The 14,715-nt window shown below is 34.2% G+C and overlaps 1 protein-coding gene across 27 annotated transcripts in view; it reads right to left on the reverse strand.

Moving 5' to 3' along the window:
• CCDC91 (coiled-coil domain containing 91) overlaps positions 1-14,715 on the reverse strand; it is a 362,057-nt gene that overhangs the window by 41,734 nt on the left and 305,608 nt on the right. The window lies entirely within an intron of this gene.

Below are 14,715 nucleotides of genomic sequence, written 5' to 3' on the forward strand. Positions count from 1 at the left end.
TTCTTAGTTTTGTACAGTATATACATATTCTGAGAAAAAGTTATTGAAACAGAGCTTTAAAAGCCCAAAGCAAATGGGTAGCACAGCTTTTCATGATTCAAAACCTGGTAATGGTATTAATTTCACTCTTCACATATCCTTTGTGCTTGCTATGTATCTGCTTAGAAGGGAATTAAAAGTATACTTAGCCAATGGTATCTATCTCTAAGTTTCTCAGGGTGATTTTACCATGGTGAGTTTACTACATTGAAGGACTGGTTTTTAGCTGTGTAGGTAAAGACCTCAGATTTCCACAATACTAACTAAGCACAAATCTTTCTCTCAAAGAGTCACAGTAAGTCAAGTTCACCAGACTGTATAAAAACTTCCCTGTGTTGTAAACAAGTCATAATCAGAAAGCTGCCTAATAAGCAGAGGATCTAAACAAATGGAGTTATATCACATAAATGTTTAATGTCATTTCTTCATGAAACAGAATTTTCTTTTCTTTTTATTTTAAAATTCTAATTTATTTATTTTGAAAGCAAAATAGCGAGAGCAAGAGAATCCCAAGCAGCTTCTGCACTGTCAGTACAGATCCCAACGTGGGGCTCAAACTCACAAACCATGAGATCATGACCTGAGCTGAAGTTGGATGCTTAACTGACTGAGCCACCCAGGTGCCTCAAAACAAAATCTTCTTGAACATCTGCTGTGTGCCAGGCTTACTCTGAGATACTGAGAATACAGTGGTGAACAAAATAGACAAGATACTTTAATGAGGGAGATAGACAATTAATACAGATTTTTGTCTGTTTTTTTTTAATTGATGCATCTCTAGTACTTAGAGTACTTCCTAGTAGATATTAGGTGGCTGATGCTATTTGATGACTGAATGAAAAATGCAATATAAACTATTAAAATAGTTTCAGATAATGTTATATACTAAGAAGAAAATAAAATGGAATCATGATACGATAAAGTAATGTTAGTAGAAGAGAGAGTAGCTTGCCGAGATTGGTTTATTTGGTAGATTAGATTACTGTTTGGCAACCATTAACCCATTCTTTTTCTCCACCTCCTTGGGAGGATTAGTTTTCCACTCCACTGATGTTGAATTTGACTGGGCAACATGGTTGGCCTAGTACTGGGTGAAATGTACTTTTCTCCCTTTTGACCTTGGGCTTGGCCATATGACTTGCTTTGGCCCACAAGATGTCAGAGGTGATACAGTCAAAAACTTGTTCACATTCTTGGGTTTCCCCTCTTGCACTTCTGCCATCGATGTAAGAAGAACATGCCTTGGATAGCCCATAATAGATACCCTCTGACTTTTAGAAACTCTGCTCAAATGGTTTAATTTCTTTCACTAAATTCAAAAACTTTGATTCTTGAAAGTCTATGCTATTTTCATTAATCTGTTGACTACTAATGTCAGAGTCTTAAACATGAAAGAAATATGAGTGAACAAGTTGCATTTTGGTGGGAGAGTTGAAAGGAAGGGACTTTTACTATTAAAGTACACAATAAAAAAAGGTAGATGTAAAACTTTTTTTATTAACAGGATTTTTTAGTAATTTAACCACTAAAATCAACTAAGAGCAGAAGGACAGCATGTTTGTTTAGTCCAGTGGCTAAGCTCCACCCCAGACAAGATATTTTCATTTTCAACACATGATACATAAGAAGAGGAAAATGTGAACCACAGGAATGGAATAAATATTGAGGACAAAAGCAAAGTGTTGAATATATTATAGTCACACTAAATCTTAAATGAATAAGCACTCTAAACTATAAAGGAAAAACTAAGCAACAAAGTTATTTTATATGCCAAATGTCCCCACAGATGAATAAAAAGCAGACATTAAAATTCTTGTAAAATGGCAAAGAAACTATGATTAATATGTTCCTGGTACAAGGTAATGATCACATTATGCATGTGAAAAATATGAAAATTTGAAAAATCTTGGTGTCAAGAATAGTGGGATCATTTAATGAATCGATCCCAACATACACTGAATGTTGGATATAGGATTTATCCTAAAATATTGTACTTCAACTCCAATGTTCAGAAAATTATCTAGGCTGGAAAACATTATCTGGAAAAGCCTCAAATGGATTGGAGGGATCTAATGTTGAAACTTACTAGTATAATAATGTTCTGACTGGCAGCCAGGGTTTGGGCAGCCATAATCTTCTATAGCCCACAATCTCAAACAAAGACAGAAGTAAAAAGGATCCATGAAAATAGACAGAACAAAACCTATATATTTATTACACAGTTAGGGACTAAAGATTCTCCTTTTTCAGACTCAGAACATATGTGACTTAAATACGAGAAAGAGTACTTTGCTATCTAGTTTCTTATTTTCTTTAGTTTCTTCAGAGTTGAAAAACATAGCAGAGGTCATGGATAACAGGCCTGACAGCAAGAAAATGGAGAGGATTTAGAAGAAATAGATCCACTGATAAGAGCGTGAAGTAAATACAGAGAACAAAGATGTTTCCAAGGACACAAGAGACAACTAAAATTTAATCTAGGTGAATTACAAGTTAATCAAGTTCTTTCTATTTCAGGAATCTTTGTGGCCATCACTCTATGAAAACAAGTACTATAATTAATGTATAAAAGATGTCCCTAAATTACCAAAGGTAAAAATTGTTGGTTAATGCAAGAACAAATTTAATCACTAAAACTTAAAAAAAAATCTATTTATATATATCTTCTAAAACTATCTATTTTTAGCACAAATACATGGAACAAAAACCTTATCTATCCAAATACTGCATATCCTCTGAATAGTGTCACATCACTTAGGCGTAACTGTAGAAACCTCAGATTATTTGAGAAAGTATGAACTTGTGGTGTCCAAGTGGCAAACTTTCTACAAGATGTCTGATGAACCTGGCGACTGCTAAAGTCCTGATTTAGTAAGAATGAAACCCATGTAGTTTGACTTCAAAGGATCAGATTTAGAATTAGCCATGAGACTAAAAAGCTGGAAAAATATTTCTACAGTAACCATAGCAACTTGGAAAAAATTCCCAAAATATGTAGTGGCCATTTATAATGTTCTCTGATTTTTGATACCCTTCCTGTGTTTGATGAATTTCTAGCCTTATGAGGTATGACTCCCCTAGGTAAAACTCAGAAAACTTAGTTATCTAACCTGCTCTACTCCCAAGGCTCTGCTAATCAGAGTTGACTGTAATAGACTTTGATTCAGAAAGAACAAGAGGAAGGAAGCTCTGTAGATCAACCATTTTGCTTGTATGGATGAGACACATTCAACTGTTGGATATTGCAATGGTTGCATTAAGCAATGGGTTCTTTTGGTGCTTGATGGGAATGTTGCAGCAAAGAAGGACTTATCTTTGAACAAGTTTGTGGTGTAGTTTTGGTATTGTTTCCGGAAGCTTAACCTTCATCCTGGTTCTCCAGCTTTCAACAATTTGGTCAACTATTCAATTTCCTTTTAATAAGCTTTTTTACTGTTTAAGTAGCCAGAAAAACCCTGATTGACACTAAATGGCTACTAAGCAGCGGCTGAAGGCAATGTAACCTCAGGAATATCAGAAAGATCTATGGTTAGTTCTGGCTCTCTAAGGGCTGATGGCTCTAAAATTCCAGCCAGTTTTCTGAAAGAGAAAAAAAAATTAAAAAGCAACATTTGGCAGCCTGCATAGTAGCAAAGTAAAAAATTATTACCTACAGTCACTTGAAATGAAGTGATCAATGAAGGCAAGACTTCGGAAGATCCAGAGACTACTAATATGGAACAACAATATAAAGAGTATGAAGAAGACAAAATTACTTGCTTTTATTTCCATAGCACAGCTTTAAAAAAAGATAATGAAATGTTCACAATTCTAAATTCTCAGTTCAAGACAAAAATCGCAGCGAAGAACTATTCCCTAATGCTCCCGGGGAAGGAAAAGCCAGCACTGGTGGACAACACTGTCCATTTCTTATAGACCAGAAGCGCTCATGCTGCTTTCCATGGAGTTGAGTTGTAATCAGAATGCTTTGGGCCACACTGACCATTGGCTTTGGCTACTTGATCAAATGATCCATATAACAGATAGGCATCAAAAAACTCCAACTTAATAAAATTATAAGATTCCCAGGTTTAATGAAGAGATGCCTGTCTTGAGCCACTACAACAAAAATTTGTAACATTTTTTCCAATTTCTAGTCCTGTCAATTATTTGCAGACTCAGAGCTTTCTGAGCAAAGAAGAGAACGCAAGTTCCTAAAGATATAGCTTGTAATGACATCAGAGGTGTAAACTGTAAACTGTGAGCTTGGCCTTTCTCATCAAGGTAACTGCACTGAAGAAAGGGAAATACCAGGTCTTTTGAGTACTGTTCTATAACAGCTCTGAACTAATCCTAAAAAACAAGGGACCTAGAATACCACTGTGGATTAGTGGTCACAAAGGATGATTGTAGGAATAAAATGATGACTGGAGTTTTACCCTGAATCTGCCTCACATTCAGCCCACTAGGACCTTAAACACACAGAGTATACAAATGGCACTGGAGAAGGATAGTAGATTACCAGAGGCTTCATCAGATAGTGATTTCATAAGCAGCTGCTATTGCAGATGTACATTCTTTACTCAAGCTCTCAGCACCAGGTATATGACTATTAATCTGCAAATGATTTTTTTTCCTCTTTCCCAACAGAGAGAGAACACCTATAACAGCTGCTTTCATAGAGCAATAAACCGTTCTATCTTAGGGTTATATAAATTATTTGGCTCTGAACTGCAATATATTTCACAAAGACCATTACTGTCTCGCCAAAACATAGGAGAACTATATTGATGACATTATGTCTCCAGGACCTGGAAAGCTGGAGGTAATAAGTATTCAGGATTCTTTGTACAGATATGTTAAACACATCTGTAAGTCTAATATAAGTGTAGTAAGGTGGGAGACACATTATATGAATATATAAGAGCTACACCTCGGTGAAGTTTCTGAGGGCCCAGTGATCTTAAGCATATCAGGATAACCTCTACAAAGTTAAAAGTAACTGTGCCTTGTGCCTCCTGCCACCAAGAAAGAGGCGCAGTGGCATGTGTCTTTTGAAAGTAATATGTATCACATTGGGAATCTTGCTTTGACCTATTTATAAAGTGACCTGAAAGCCCACAGCTATGAGTGGGCACAAGAGGAAAAAGGAGCCCTCCTAGTTAATCCGGGCTACAGAGTATCTACCTGGCCTTCATGATCTACTGATTCAATGTACTTAGAACTGCCAATATTTTATCCGAATGCTAGATGGAGCCTGTGGCAAGTTCTGATTGAGGAATCCCAACTGAGATCTCTAAAGTTTTGGAGCAACATCATCAGGCAGGAAATTTGTTCCTTTGGAAAGGAGCATTTAGCTTGCTACTAAGTCCTATTAGAGTCTGTATATTGGACTGTGGAAAAAATAAATGTGACCTGATCTGCCCCAAATGAACTTGGTTTAGCTGATTCACTGAACTATTAAATTAGGCATGCTCAGTAGCAAGCCATATTAAGTGATTGTGACATATATGGAATGAGACTTGAGAAAGTTCTTACAGCAGAGATCATATGATCAGATCACTCACACTCTCAGCTATACTTGCCTTGTGGTAGGTTGCTGCAACAGATTTCAGGCCATTCCCTTTGTGAACACATTTTGTTTTTATAAGGGATAGCTGAAGTATTTTGCTCTTACTTTACCTGATGTTACCGTTAATATTGTTAAGTATGGAAGAAGGGTCTATTTTGAAGGTTAGGTTTAAGTATTAGCAACGGGTATATATAAATTGATGTTGAATAGCCAAGCAATGTAGGATAGTGTATGTTTGTCATATTTTCTTGTTTTGGCATTTTGGAAAAACCCTTAACATATCAGGAGATATCCTATGCTTATAAGTTTAGTCACTGTGAGACAGAATGCACAAAGAGTATTTTCTTAGCTTGTTTTTGTACCCAGTATATAGGCAGACATGTGATCAAAGGTCTACCAACCCGGTTTACACCCATGAGATTTCAGTAAGAAATGAGCAATCTGATGAATGAAACTCCATATGGGACTTTTTTAACTGGTGAGGGTAGAGGCAGAGATTTAGCCAGAGGCTGTGAGATGCAGTCAGTGATACACAAGTGGTGTTAGGTGGGGATGTGAAAGCAATAAGTTTGGGGGAAGTTTGGTGGGGAAGCAGCAGCAATGAGATTTCCTCATGGGGCCAGTTCTATGTCATGGTTTTGGGGTTTGCTTTTGGAAGCTGAATTTCAAAGCCCATTTTCCCATCCCAATAACCTCTTAATAAATAAACTCCTTTTTCTGCTTAAGCAGTCAGAGTCAACTTCTATTGCTTAAAATTAGGAATTCAATCTGAATTTTAAAAATAAACAGTTTTCAAGTAGACCAACAACTTGTCAGATATTTATAGGATCTTAATCAGGGTAACTGCAAATTTTCTGTTAAAGGGATGCAACGATAAAAATTAGTTCTTAGGGGGTAAACTCATGTGAATGCTGCACCTTTATGTATAAAACTAAGGATTATGGAATCTCATGCATGGAATCTCAACTGAACCAATCAATGATGAGGAGAATTGATGAAAAATGACTAGAAAAAGAATACAGAATAATATCTTTAAAAGGAGATAAAATAAGAGATGTACATTGCTGCATCAATCCCAGAGAAAGAAGTACAATTATGTCTTGTCTATCCATTTAGTATTCTTTATTTTAAAAAATAAGAAACACTGTCTGACAATCTAGTCAAAGACTAAGGCAGACATGTGATTCACCCATAATCTAATGGATTTCATTCAGAAATAATGTGATGATAATAAATGATGTATCTGCTTCCTCTCTGTTACAGACTAGAGTTCACATGTATTAAATAATTGGCCTTCCTTTAAAGAGGGAGCACAAAGCTTCCAGAGCAAGACAGGAGCACAGAGAGGTCATGTCAGTGCATATGAATCAGCAACGAACAGAATGTCAAGGAGGTTTTCTCTGTTTTCATATGAGAAGAAAAATACCGCATCTCTTAGAAAATGATTTTTTCATGCTGTTTCCAAGGCACTATTAGTTACAAACCAAATTGTTATTTTTGCTATTTTTTCAAAGGAAAGAACTGATGGCTGAGGAGATACATATGATGGAAAACAACTATATAATAAATCAAGTAGTTTAAATGTAAAAACTACTAGTGTCTTTTGGTAATAATACCATCTCCTTTCTACTGAAAGTAAATTTTGACAAGGAAATAATAGTCATTTCAAGAATTTCAGTTAAAAAGTAGCACATGAAAAATAACTCATCTCTTTATTTATATATTTAAAAAATAAGTCAAAGAATGGGAAACAACAGATATTCATAAATATGCAGGTAATATAAAGAACATTAACTTATTATAGAGTAAGTCTACAATCCCACAGATAGAATTTCTATAGCCAATTGTTCAAAGTACGCAAGAGAAAGTTATATTATTTGTAAATGTTTTACGAGAAACTCTTGCAGATATTAGTGCAAAGCCTGAATTGTTACTGTTTGAACACTGCATCTTTCTTTTAAATGACAATTTCTTCTATCTAGCAAGATTAAATTAAGAATCAAGAGCCATTGAGAAGTGTCAGACAAGTAAATACTAGGATTATACTACTTAGTTCTGTGCTAAAATAATATAAAATCAAGTTTTTGTAAAAAAAATATTATCCATGCCAACTAACTTCAAAATTTAACAAAATTGGTTTTCAAACAGATTATGTTGGGATCATGATTCAGTTTTCTTAATTTGCTACATAAAAACTTGTTTGCAATAATGACTTGTATATTTGGATCTATTTTAAAGGACTGAAATAATCTGACATGTTAGTTTTCTTTTTAATTCCTACAGGAGTATAATTTTAAGGGAGTTTGGCATTAGCCTGTATGTGAGTAGAAATGTGTACTAACTCCTTGAATATACCCATAAAGACTTTTATGAGAACTAAAGATAGAGATAATACCACCTGGAATAATAGAGCTAGAATGGTTTTAAAAAAGACAAAGCAAAGTTATCGTTACCTTATCACTGCTATCACATAAGCTGGTGGTGGTTTTAACGTCACAGCTTAATTTATGTTGTACATTTCATAAAACTTCATTTTAAGACTTTGTCAATCTTTTACTACTACCTAACACGGTCACGCCAACTAGAAAAATATCAGTCCTCTTTGCTATATAAATCAAATCTTAAAACCCTGCAGAAATAATATTTAAGCTATCTAAACGAATAGTCTTTGCTAGGGTCCTCAGAAGTTCCCAGTAGGTGAAAAAGCTACTTAAAAATAACTTATAAATTGTATGCAATACATAACTGTAAGCAATTTCCCAAGTGAACTCTGTATGACTGTACACTATCCTTGTTTTTCTACTTTTCTTCCTCATTTGTCTGGATGGAGCTAATTTATTTAATTTATCCAAATAGAGCCTGGAAAAGTAGAAAGGGGATTAAAAGCCTGCTAGTGGAGAAACTGACAATCCTAGACTACTGTATGAAAAGTAATGCAGAAAGCAAATTATCTAATCAGGTTTAAGGAGCTACTGGGGCATCTCCCTATATGGTTTGCAGTCAGACAGAACCAAGTTAAAATTCTGACTCTTACTGATCTTGCGCCATGATCAAATATCACTGACTTTCAATTTTCCTCGTCTGCAAAGAGCAGATATTATTTCAGAGTTGTTTTGAGGATTATGTGAAACAGTGTAAATAAAGCAGCTGCCATAATATTTTGGACAAACTTGGCACTCAATAAATGGTTTTTGTTTTGTATTGTTTTCTGATACAGAACATTTTACTTCAACAACTTCAATTCCACTTAAGCTGAACATTTCTAGGTGTTCTTTTAACAGTCATATCATAATAAGATAATTCTTTATCGCTATTCTTTATTCCTGTATCTTGCTCACATAGGTAGATTGCTGGTAAACAGCTCAGGCTCCAGAGCCAGACTATCACTTTCTAGTTTCATGATTTGGTGGCTAATAATATTCTTAACAATGAACACACACACACACACACACACACACACACACACTCCTTAGACTAGTGCCTGGAATATGGTAAATGGTACATAAGTATTAGCTTTCATCATCACTGTTATCATATTTCAATTTTGAGGCCTTTGATAGCTACTGCTTCCTCTAGGTCTGACCTCTGGCTTTTCCTTCTTGACCAGTTGCTCACCATTTATATTATGAGATATCCAGACGTTCTGAGTAAAAGCTTCACTGGGTTGGGTCCATCTCAAATGCTATACCATGCTAGGCCTTCCATGATAGTATATCCATCAGGTGTGTCAATTCCTAACTGACACAAGCTATGACTCAAAGTTGACATTTTGTTGATTTGTCTTTGTTTTGAATCAATTCTTATCACCATCTAAATTTTAAGAACTTTTGTATAGTGTACTGGTGGAGAAAAGTCATTTGAGTATTTAAAAAAGAGTTAAAACATTTCATTGAAGAATAAAGCCAACTGTCATTGTGATAATTTGAGAAGTGACTGGATAATTATTTAAATGAATAGTTTAAGTTGCTACACAAAAAGAGAGATAAGCATTTTTAGATTCTAAATGACCTCAACAGAAGTATTTACTTACTGTACTTTGATTTAGAAGCTTTTTTCTTTAAACAAAATGCTGTCCCCCAGAGTACATTAATTGGTATACCTATTAGTTCTTATGCGTACTTAAATTGTTATTTTAATTCTAAGTTGGAACATATGTTGTTATTTCCTGAAACAGATATAGTAATTGGCTTTAATGCAGCATGAAGTTGTATCTATCTTTTCAATTACTCCACTGTTGAAATGGAAATGATCAACAGTGATCTCCCTCACCAGAGACCATGATTATTCACATGTCAGCAAATTTTTTTAAGGTTATTCTTATGCAACTGAGTATAGCAAAATAAGAAAGAGGGTCAAGAAGACTGTTAAAATATAAAGTGAAGGATGGCAATAAATTTTATTTTAAGGTATACTGTATGAAATAAATTTTCAAATATTGCAAAACGGAAAAAAAATAAATAATTTTTTAGACCACACCTCTATAAACTACGTAAACTTTTGAAACCTATTCACCTCACTGGTTTCACTAACCCTCCTCTGAATTAAGTTTTCTGTTCTTTATATCTAGAGAGGATAAATTTATGAGCTAGTGAAATATCAGGTGGCAAAATGATTTGTACTGGCTATTTCTAAATCTATCTACCTTTCTATTTATTTGTTATTGTGCCATTTGAAATGGGTGAAATTTTATAAATTTGGAAGGTAAATTTTTTATGCATGAACTTAAAATACAGGTTGTGTGCAGAAGCTTTAATTCCCTTTGGCATTAAAAAATGAGGTACGACTGAAAGGGCAGCAAGTACATGTGAGGGTACATTCAATTTACTAGGCCTTGATCAGACAGAAGCATTTTCTGACATGATACCCAAATGTACAGTTAGAAGGGCAGATGCTTCTTGCATAGGTGATGATACAGCCTACCCCAGGATGAATAGGAGCAAGTTAATTAGGCTAATTAATTAGAATGAAAATGAAGAATGAAGCCAACTGTCATTGTAATAATTTGACAGATCATTGAAAATGAGGCAGAAGACCGGGGGATGTTCGAAAGTGTCCTTTTCCACATTAATGCATAAATTATGTATAAAATCACTAGTATGATGCAACTGATTTATACCAAGAATTAAAAGCCTCTCGAAAGATTTACCAGTTGTCAAGGAAAATGTTACACACAATGTTGATAGATTTTAGAGGTGTAAGAGACATTACAGATCAGACAGTGGAACTTCCATATTGTTAAGAGAAGAAAAGTCAAGCACCACAGGGCGTTAAATAACTGTCTTGAAATCATGTTTAAGTCAAGTAACTGGAGAACAGATTGGAGAGTTCATTTTGGCCAAATACTAACTCTTAATAAATAGTCTGAGACGCAAACACTAAAGAATACATAGCAAAACTGGATTAAAAGAGTCCTTTTAAAATTAAGAAATTCTGACAATGACTTGACCACAAAAACTTTGAAGTAAGATAATTGCTCCTTAGTCTTCTCTAAAGATCTAAATTAAAAGGATCCTCTAAAGTGAAGATTATTTTCCTGGAGGTGACTTAGAAAACACAGGCCATAATTCTGGTTAAGAGGAAAAAAAAATAATCTTTTATTACATTTGGACAAGATTTTATTTTTTAGGAATCACTGCTTGGCTGTGAGTAGTTGTTGCTTGCTGAATGTTATTCACACTTCCTCCCTCATAGCAAGCTCATGTGTAACAGTCTTAACTTGTGGGATGGGTTGGAACACTCCATTTTATTCCAAGGGCCATAGGTCATTATAAACCACAAATTCTTCCTCCCTAGGGAAGAGTCAAGGGATGTGGTCATTCCTATCTCATTTTTCTACAATCTCCTTTAGTCTAAAATAAAGTTTCTGGCACTAAACACAAGATGTGATATATTATAATACCTTACCTGGCAATTAATATCAAGAGAGAAATCTTTTCCAGAATGGCACCTATGGAATTTCTACTGTCTAGTTACAATGAGGCACAATGAAAGAATAAGTATTTTAAAGGCCTGACAGGAAGAAATTTTCCCCACAAGATGATTTTGATGGTCTAGAATGGACATTGATGAACTTTTCTCTATAAAGGGCCAGATGGTAAATATTTTATGTTATACGGTCCTGATAGTTTCTCAAACCACTCTGCTGTTGCAACACGAAACCAGCTAAAAACAATACATAAATGAATGGGTATGCTGTGTGTTTCAGTAAAACTTTATTTACAAAACAAACAGCAAACCAGACTTGAACCTTGAGCTTTAGTTTGCAATCTAATATAGAATTTATAATGATTCAAGAGAGTTTAAACCAAAATTTAAATTTTAATGAAATACATTCCAATGCAAAGCACTACACTTGAAGGTACCCTGCTGAAATCTTTGCAGATGATCCTATTTATCTTTTCTTTGCGGCTGTAAAAATTATAGAGAAGACTTTTAAGATTATTTGAAAATTAGATAATTTTCATCAACTGATAGAAAACGTATAAGAGCTGAAGCTGCAAAACACTAGCTTTTCAATTGCATGCTGACTGCAAATTCAATATAATCATTATTTCTTCTGAGCTTAACAAGGTAGACTTTACAGAGGATTAAAAAAAACCCTATTACTTCGAATACTTAAAAGGAAGGCATTTTTATCACTGGGACAGATCCATTATCAATTTGAATTATTTTTCTGATTGATCACTTAAAAAGCTCTCCTTGTTTGGATATTTTGATTCCATACTAATTTTTGGTTATTATTATGACTTGGACTAACAGTATAAGTACCATGTATCCAACTTAGCAAATAATTCAGGATGCAATTTCAGTGTAAATTATTATTATTATGATTATTTACTTCTGAGAGAGAGGGAGAGAGACAGACAGACAGACAGAGAGACAGAGTGTTAGCAGGCAAGGAGCAGAGAGAGGGAGACACAGAATGCAAAGTAGGCTCCAGGCTCAGAGCTGTCAGCACAGAGCCTGGCTGGAACTCACAAACTGCGAGATCGTGAGCTGAGCCGAAGTCGGACGCTTAACCGACTGAGCCACCCAGGTGCCCCAATTTCAGTGAAAATTATAATTCACTTAATTAGTACATGTATAGGTAGCCCCTTTGTCTGTCAAAGATGCTCAGATCAGATGAATAGTATTTACAAAATTTGGTGACACTTCCATTGATTTGGAACAAGAAAGACTAGTAAATGGTGTTTATAAGACATTCTCAGTATAATTCTAATTCTTGTACAATTTTAATTCTAATCCCTAGTATAACTGTAATACTTAAAAGGATTGGATAATTGATTAAAAACTTGTTGACTGCAGATATATGGAAAAAGCAATGTTACCCTCTATGGTGATAATGTGATTCTACTGAATCTTATACTGTGTAGGACAAATTATAAGTTATTTGAAAAGTTAAGCATTTGGATTTTTCTGTGTTTCTTTGTCTCTTAAAAGCAAAAAACTGAAAGGAAAGATGTAAGGAAAAGAGTCTTCATTTTAGCCGTTTAGCGAATCTGGTAAGGGTAAGATGATGTCAAAGGAAAAATTGTTTAGGACAAAAGACATATAAAGACAGGAACTAACACAACATTAGACTTCTTCCTTCAAAGATTTCTGAAAACTTCAAAAGGGGAAGATTACTTCACAGACTGGAATGTAAGCCCAGTTGGAACCAAAGTCTATAGGGCTTTTGAGGTGTCTAATGCTAAAAATCTCAAGTTGACTCTCTAGTTAAAAAAAGCTGGAGAGGAGAAAGGAAAATTTTCGTTCTGGAAAAGTGTTCTTCTCTGATGCAAATAGAAATCCATCTTACAAAGGAAGAAGTAGAGATGAGTTGCCCTAATTTACTCTTTTGGAAAGAGACTAGAAGATTATGAATTTGCTAAAAAACTTTTGTTTCTTCTAACTATGACTTTGTAAGCTATGAGATATCTTATTTTTTGTGAAAAATTTCCAAGCCCAAAGATATTCATACAAATTAACTTGAAACACTGAAATACAGTTTTGGAAAGAAGAAGAGTATAGAGAATCTAAATTCTTAAAAAGTTATATAAAAAAGAGGTCTAGTAAATAGTTGGTCCTCCATTTCAGATATTTTATCCATTTTCCTTTTTTATAGCTTTTCTGTTTGAAAAGATGGAAACATTCAAATGTTAAAAGTATTCCACAATGTGTTATAAAAAAAAACTCCCAAATCTCCAAGTGGAAGTAATAAACTTCCTACTAGCACACTGAATAAATCAGTCCTACTCTTCTGTGATTCTAGTAACAAGAGTAAAATAAACTTTTAGAATCACACTGTAAACTTCAGAAGAAATTTTCTAAAACTTTCTAAAATGCACATTTTTAATTAACAAAAAATAATGCTATTAAGAGTTTGTTCTTCTCCTTAATGCAGTGAAAATGATAAAAATCATAGCACACATTATTGAATTTTTACGTTAGCTGTTCTATTTTATTATACGTAGTAGCTCATAGCAATTCTGTAAGGTAAGGTGTATTCTCCTTACCATATACAGGAACAAGCATAAAGAAGTAGAACTTTGGTGCAAACAGAGTCAAATGTTTTCATGATTTTGTTGCTGTTATTTAATGAATGTCTCTACATGTGAGAACTGGTTTACCCAATACAAATGAATAGTAATCCTTTAATACGATTCATAAGAACATACAGATTAAAGTGGCAGAGTTCATTGTCAGTTGTCTTCAAGGGTTACTTTGCTTACCAGAGACCAGATAACTCCTATAAGGGCATTTCTTGCTCTCATTTTAAATATTTCTTATGGCAGCCACATGACTCTTTTTGATGAGAAAGTAGTATCATTTTGATTTTTTTAAGAAAATTCTCCCATTTTGATAAAAAAAGACTAAATAATACAAAAATACTAAAATAATGGTATAAATGGGTTTGCTTTGTTCTACAATCTCTTGTTCAGATTTAGAATTCAAGTAAGGATTGGTCATATATTATTAAGAAAACCTGATATAAAAAAAGGATGCACCCACAAGACATCTTGAATTTATCTGAAGTCTAGTTCTTTCACTACTGCAATTGCTGTACATATGTGGAAAGCATCTATAATTCCTTTGCTGCATGACTACTTTTAAACCAGATGATTTAAAATAAGCATTCTGGGGAT

Source organism: Puma concolor, chromosome B4 (genome assembly GCF_028749965.1).
Source record: "Puma concolor isolate L17-30 chromosome B4, mPumCon1.1.hap2, whole genome shotgun sequence".
NCBI classification, from domain to species: Eukaryota; Metazoa; Chordata; class Mammalia; order Carnivora; family Felidae; genus Puma; species Puma concolor.